Source organism: Triticum aestivum, chromosome 7A, assembly GCF_018294505.1.
Source record: "Triticum aestivum cultivar Chinese Spring chromosome 7A, IWGSC CS RefSeq v2.1, whole genome shotgun sequence".
Lineage (NCBI taxonomy): Eukaryota > Viridiplantae > Streptophyta > Magnoliopsida > Poales > Poaceae > Triticum > Triticum aestivum.
In genome coordinates, this window is record NC_057812.1 from 559,974,137 (window position 1) to 559,982,187 (window position 8,051).

Genomic DNA, 8,051 nt, shown 5'->3' on the forward strand with positions numbered 1-8,051 from the left:
GCAGGGGCAACAAGGACAAGGTTGGGGTCACTAATGGATCACTAACCAACCTATACTAAGCAGTTTAGGATAAGCAGGTAAGGTATGAAAGTAGGTAATAAGAACAGGCTATGCATCAGAGTAGGATCATACATAAAGCAGTAGCAGTTCTAATGCAAGCATGAGAGGGAAAGAAATGGGCGATATCAGAATGCTCAAGGAGGGTTTGCTTGCCTGGTTGCTCTGGCAAGGAGGGGGGTCGTCGTCGACATAGTCGATCACAAGGGCAGCATCGGTCTCGGGGTCTACCGGAGAGAAGAGGTGGAAGAAACAGTAAATATAAAGCAAACATAGCACCACAAAGCATAACATGGCAATAAGATGTGCCGGTTGTGACCTAACGCGGTAGGAGGTGATACCGGCAAAGGGGGGAAACATCCGGGAAAGTATCCCTGGTGTTTCGCGTTTTCGGACAAATGAACCGGAGCGGGAAAGTTGCATGTTCGCTATGCTAGGGATGCGTGGCGAACAAATGGGCTGCGTATCCGGGTTCGTCTCGTCGTTCTGAGCAACTTTCATGTACAAAGTTTTTCCATCCGAGCTACGGTTTATTTTATATTAATTTTAAAATATTTAAATTATTTTTAGGATTTATTTAATTATTTAAAAACCAACATTATCCAGAACAGTGAATGCTGACGTCAGCATGACGCCAGCCGTCAACGTTGACCGTTGACCTAGTCAACCTGACATGTGGGCCCCGTGGGACCCACCTGTCATTCTCTGTTTAGGTTAATTAGGGTTAGGTTAATTAATTACTGTTTAATTAAACTAATAGGTTAATTAGATTAATTAAATAGGATTAATTAACTTAACTGATTCAGTTAATTAATTAATTGATTAATTAAATTTATTTTTATTATTCTTTTTTTATTTATTAAAAAACGTTCTGGGGGATGGAACCCACTGGTCAGTGGCACGAAGGCCTTATCGGGCAAACAAGCCATGGGCATCGGGCGCGGCCAGGGGACAAGCGCCAGCCCGCCCGACAGGGCGCTGCGGGCGCCGGTGTTGGCAAGACGGGCGCGGCGGGGGTGGCCGCCGGCGGGTGCGGCCAAGGGAGCGGGCGGCGCACACGAAAAGGGGCGCGGGAGGGAGGTCAGCGTGGCCGCATGCGCAGTGGCAGAGGCGATGGCGTAGCGGGGAGGAGCAACCCAGTGCGGGAGGTCCGACCGTTTCTAGGTCGTCCGGACGGAGTTGCGTCCGGCAGCGCCAGTGGATGGCGCGAGCGGGCGGTGGGAGGTGGCGGAGCGAGGAGGGTTGCGAGAGGCCGGGGCGAGGCCAGCGGCAAGGCGAGGCGCGCGGCGCGGGACGCGCGGCCAGCAGCGGGGGGAGGCGCGGTGGTGGCAGGCGCGGCGGGGACGGCGAGCAGCGCGTGCGGGAAGCTGCGGAGGCGGGCGCGCGCGGTTGGCCGGGCAGCGGAAGAGCAGAGGGCCGCGGGCGAGGAGGGGGCGCACGCGAGGGCGACGTGCTGCGGAGCGGGAGCGGCTATGGCGGGGCTTCGCCCAAGGGAGAGGGGAGGAGGCGAGGCTCACATCGAGGAGCAGGGACGGGGCAGCGTGTGTCGAGGAGGGCGACAGGGACGACGAGCGACGTGGGAGCATGCCAATGGGGAGGGGCTCCGGTGATGGCGGCGAGGGCTCCTGGCGGCAACGGGCGACAGCGTCGACGTGTCGGGGTCGGGGGCAGCGAGGTCCGGCCCCCTGGGCGCGAGCGAGCGTCCAGATCAAGCGGAGGGGGCGAGAGAGAGTGGGGGAACGAGGGGAGTGGGGTGGGTAGGGTTTCAGGAGGGAGTGGGGTGGATAAGGGAGCGGGGGTGGGCTGGCCGGTTGGCCTCTGCCCAGTTGGGCCGGTGGCCTGCTGGGCCGGAGCCCAATGAGGGGGGGTTTCTCCTTTTTTTTATTTCTCTGTTGTATTTTTTTAACTTTGTTGTTTTAATAATTTTTAGAGAATTTAGCCATTTTGTAAAAAGTTGATTTCCCACTAATATTACCAAAATATTATTTACAACAACTTGAACATTTTTGTTTGCACGTTTGATAATTTTGAAATTTGACTTTAATTTAAATTTGAATTTGGATCGGATTCAAACCAACGTGAGTTTAATAACAGTAATCATGATGATATGGCTTCATTAGCAGGGAGTTACTGTAGCTTAATTATCTGGGCGTTACACTTTTATCATTAGTTACCTTGCTGTTTTTGTATTTTCAGATTACAAAAACATTTATCTACTATCCATATTGCACTTGTATTACCATCTCTTCGCCGAACTAGTGCACCTATACAATTTACCATTGTATTGGGTGTGTTGGAGATACAAGAGACTCTTTGTTATTTGGTTGCAGGGTTGCTTGAGAGAGACCATCTTCATCGTACGCCTCCCACGGATTGATAAACATTAGATCATCCACTTGAGGGAAATTTGCTAGTGTCCTACAAACCTCTGTACTTGGAGGCCCAACGACGTCTAGAAGAAGAAGTTTGTGTAGTAGACATCATTGTCTCCTACTGGATTGATACCTTGGTTCTCAAAAACTGAGGGAAATACTTATTCTATTTTGCTGCATCGCCCTTTTCTCTTCAAGGGAAAAACCAACGCAAGCTCAAGAGGTAGCAACGGGGAGCAACCCCGGCTCGGTTTTCGGCCGGAAGAGGCGGAGGGAACGAGGGGAGAGACGGCCTTCCTCGTTGATGACGAGGGCGCCTGTAACGCCCCGAGACCGATGTGCCAGGTGTCCTCCAGTTATTCGCTGTTGTTGCCTTGTCATTGCTTGCGTGTCATGCATTGCATATCATGTCATCATGTGCATTTCATTTGCATACATGTTCGTCTCATGCATCCGAGCATTTTCCCCGTTGTCCGCTTTGCAATCCGGTGCTCCTATGTCACCCGGTGTCCCTTTCTACCTTTCTTTTGTGTGCGAGTGTTAAACGTTTTCGGATTGGACCGAGACTTGTCATGCGGCCTTGGTTTACTACCGGTAGACCGCCTGTCAAGTTTCGTACTATTTGGACTTCGTTTGATACTCCAACGGTTAACCGAGGGACCGAAAAGGCCTCATGTGTGTTGCAGCCCAACACCCCTCCATTCTGGCCCAAAACCCACCAAAACCCTCTCCATCATCTAGAGCGTTCGATCACGATCGCGTGGCCAAAAACCACACCTCATTTGGACACTCCTAGTTCCCTCTATGCCTATAAATATACCCCCCTTCGAAATTCTCGTTTCCCCTCTTCCGAAACCCTAGATCCATCTCCACCCGCCGCCGCCGGACGAAATTTCCGCAGGCCGGACATTGTCGACCCGCGCCGCCGCCGCCACGTCGCAAGCCGCCACTCGTCGCCGCCGGTGCCCACATCGCCGCTGCGCGGGCCCGCCCGGGCCCGGGGAGAGCCCTCCCGGCCCACGCGCGCGTCGCCGCCCGCGATCCGGCGCCCCTCCGCCGCATCCGCCGTGGGGCCGCCTCCCGCCCGGCCGGATCCACCGCGTCAAGTCCGGCCGACGAACCTCGGCGTCCGTGCTTCGATCCGGATCTAGATCTGGGAATAGCACCTCGGTTGACTTTCCTCCCGAAACCCTAATTTTTTTTGCTATGTTCATCGTGCCGCAGCTTTGCATCCGTAGATCTGTTTTGGGCGTGTAGCATATCAAAATGTTCGCCTCAGAGAGCACATCATTTCATCTCATTGCATCATTTTCATTTGAGTTCATCTTGATGTCCGAAATGCCGTTGGAAGAGTGCTATTTGAGATAATTGTCAGATCTACTGCACCAAATAGCTTTTTTTCATTTTTGCCATGATTATTGTGTGCATGATATGCCCCTGAGCTCTACATGTGTTTTGTTATATGCCATGCCATATTTCTAGAGGTGCTATCCATGTATTTTTGTGATGTGTTTGGTGACTATCACAAGCTTGCAAAGTGGTGCATTCGTTAATGCTGATTTCAGGGACTTAGCAATTTCACTAAGTCCTTGATCTGTTTTTATCAATATGCCATATGTTCATGTTGTTTCCTAGTGATCCATGCCTCTTTTGAGGATGATCAGTAAGGATGATTTGTTAATCTTGTAGTGCTCTATCCATCCATGTCTTTGTTTGCATTTATGGAGCACGCTAGCTTGAGTCAATCGAGCTCTACTTTTGCTATTTCATGAATCTGGGCAGATTGTCTACTTGTTAGCGATTTTGCCGAGGATGTTGTAGTTGATCCGTGCATGCTATGTTGTTTTTCTTGCCATGTATAGCTTTTATAATGTGTATTCTTGATGGGTGTATGCTTATATTGTCATACCTTGCTCTGTAGTGAGTTCATCGAGCTCGTAAACATGCCTACTTGTTAACAGATTTGCATGCTCCAGTTTTTCACTAAGTCTGTGATCTGTTTATGTTTTTGCCATGTTCACATGCTTGCAATTGTATTTTCTGATCCCTTTTGGCTCAAGGTCACTAAGGGACTTTTGTTAAGCTCTTTGAGTAGCTCCATGCGATGCTTTATTTTTCCATGTTAAGTTCCTGTAGCATCTAGTTTTCATGCTCCAAAGTGTGCTACCTGATCTGAAATTCCAGACTAGTGTTAATTTCACTAAGTCTGAAATCTGTTTACCGTTTGCATTTTTGCCATGCTTGTTTGAACCTGTTAACGGATGAATTGGCCGTAGCTCAGTGTTCCTCTTTTGTCAAGCATCAAGAGTGGATCCCTGCCATGTATTTTGTTGCCATGTTTGACTGCTGTAGCATGTTTGTCTTGATGCATTTAGATGGCTACTTGCTATTTATCGCAGACCGGTGCCATATTTGTTTTGCTTGCCATTTCCAAACCGTGTCTCCGATTCCGGTGTTCTTTATATCGATTTCAACCAAAATCACCTCACCTTTCCAGTGGCACACTTGGATTTCCATGTTGAGGCTAGGTTCATTCCTTCCTTGTCAAATCTTGCATATGCATCACATATCGCATCCTGCATAGCATATCATGTTTGCAACATGTTGTTTGAGCTTTGCACGTGGTTGATTGTGTTATTATTGCTTGTTTCTCTTGCTTGGGTAGATCCAGGAGACGAGTTCGCTAACAAGGAGCCCGTTGAGTTTGCTTTCGAGGATCCAGTCAACTCTGACAACTTTGCAGGCAAGATAATCATACCCTCGAAATCACTTATATCTTTGCTTTGCTAGATGCTCGCTCTTTTGCTATGCCTATGCTATGATGCCTACCACTTGCTTATCATGCCTCCCAAATTGCCATGTCAAACCTCTAACCCCCCCCCCCATGTCCTAGCAAACCGTTGATTGGCTATGTTACCGCTTTGCTCAGCCCCTCTTATAGCGTTGCTAGTTGCAGGTGAAGATTGGAGACCGTTCCTTGTTGGGACATTATTTACTTGTTAGGATATCATTATATTACCTTGTTATCTTAATGCATCTATATACTTGGTAAAGGGTGGAAGGCTCGGCCTTTTTGCCTAGTGTTTTGTTCCACTCTTGCCGCCCTAGTTTCTGTCATATCGGTGTTATGTTCCCGGATTTTGCGTTCCTTACGCGGTTGGGTAATAATGGGAACCCCTTGAAAGTTTGCCTTGAATAAAACTCTTCCAGCAATGCCCAACCTTGGTTTTACCATTTTCCACCTAGCCTCTTTTTCCCTTGGGTTTCCGGAGCCCAAGGGTCATCTTATTTAAACCCCCCCCCCCCCCCCGGGCCAGTGCTCCTCTGAGTGTTGGTCCACCTCGTCAGCCGCCGGTGGCCACCAGGGGCAACTCTGGGCTGGCCTACCGGAAGTTTAGACAATCTGAGTGTGCCCTGAGAACGAGATATGTGCAGCTCCTATCGAGATTTGTCGGCACATTCGGGCGGTGTTGCTGGATTTGTTTTGACTTGTCGGAGTTGTCTTGTAGAACCGGGATACCGAGTCTGATCGGAATGTCTCGGGAGAAGGTATATCCTTCGTTGACCGTGAGAGCTTGTCATGGGCTAAGTTGGGACTCCCCTACAGGGATTTGAACTTTCGAAAGTCATGCCCGCGGTTATGGGCAGATGGGAATTTGTTAATGTCCGGTTGTAGATAACTTGAACCTTAACTTAATTAAAATGAATCAATCGCGTGTGTTACCGTGATGGTCTCTTCTCGGCGGAGTCCGGGAAGCGAACACGGTGTTGGAGTAATGCTTGCCGTAGGTTGTTTCTCTAGTTCTTCGTTCGTGCTTTGCCTTCTCTTCTCGCTCTCTTTTGCGAACAGGTTAGCCACCATATATGCTAGTCGCTTGCTGCAGCTCCACATATTTACCTTGCCTTACCTATAAGCTTAAATAGTCTTGATCGCGAGGGTGCGAGATTGCTGAGTCCCCGTGGCTCACAGATTACTTCCAAACCAGATGCAGGGCCCGATGACTCCGTTCCAGATGATGCGCTTGAGCTCAAGTGGGAGTTCGATGAAGACTCACGCCGTTACTATGTGTCTTTCCCTGATGATCAGTAGTGGTGCCCAGTTGGGGCGATCGGGACTGTGTCGCATGTTGGGTTGATCTTTTATTTTGGTACCGTAGTCGAACCATGAGTGTATTGGATGATGTATTGCTATCTATGTACTTTGTGTGACGTGGCGAGTGTAAGCCAACTATGTTACCTTTCCCCTTACTATGTATTACATGGGATGTTGTGAAGATTAACTTACTTGCGACATTGCTTTCAATGCGGTTATGCCTCTAAGTCGTGCTTCGACACGTAGGAGATATAGCCGCATCGAGGGCGTTATAAGTTAGTATCAAAGCCTTCCCCGACCTTAGGAGCCCCCCTGCTTGATCGAATTAGCTGACGAGTTGAGTCTAGAAAAATGGTTTGAGTCATTTAGGAATTATATATCGGAGAGTTAGGAATTCTTTTTACTCCCCAGTCCCTTCATCGCTCTGGTAAGGCATCCTGATGTAGAGTTTTGACTCTTCTCTTCTCAAATTTCACAAAAAAATTAGGATCATGCGGGTATCTTGGAATCATTCCGATGGTTTTGTGACGAGAACATTGTTCTTGGTGCCTCCTGTCATTTAGGGTTTGTGGCAATGTCCCGGGGAGTTGAGCTCCGAGGTGTTGTCGTCACAATTTTATCGTTGCAATTCTGGAATACCTGAGTTTAGTTCGCCGACATCGAAAATCTCTTTTATGCAGTTGTTGGTGAGATAACCTCGATGCCACCCAGTACTGGGGCGGGAGTTCGGGAGTATTGCCATAACTCGTATAACGGATGCTTTTCGAAGGTTGAGGTTGATGATTTCCAAAGGTTTCTTGGTTATGTGTTGAAGGATGGATACAACTGGATGTAGGATTTGCTAGTTTGGGTGAGATATTATGCTTCCCCTGTATCCCCAACACCTGATTGCATAACCGGAAAATTTTGGGAGTTTATACGTGGGAATTCAAGTAGCTCTTAGGATATCTTTTCGATAGATGTATGATATGAAATTGGGGTTCGACGTCTAGTGGTCCGCCTATTCACGGTTGGTTTTACAGTGGTCTCGTTGTGTCTTAAAGAGTCCTTGGCTATGCCGACTCGGGGACGCTTCATATGTCATGTGCACTGCCTTGTACATGATGGTGTTGTACGATCGAGCCCGTGTAGGCCCCATAACGAAAACTTCGGATGAAATCTCTATCATATGTTTGGTCCGGCTTATTCCGCAAGCCAATCCTTTGTTTTGTTTTGAGTTATGGTATTCTAGTTGCTTCAATGTCAAGTGTTGATTCCATACCTTCCCCAAATGGTGTTCTCATATTCCTATGTGAATACTAATCCTTCTTGATCATCGAGATTGTCTTTCCAATCCTGTTCAACCCGTGTGTTTTCTCTTAAAGCGGATCCGTTCATTTTCAACATCCGCAAGATTCAATATCAGCTTTCTCAACGTTGTTCGTGTCATCCATCCCAAGTTGTCTTTGTTTTTCCCACCCACCCACCCCTTTTTCCTCGAGGACTCAGATTTCTTAATCAAGTATCCATTTTATTCTTGTGAAGTCTCT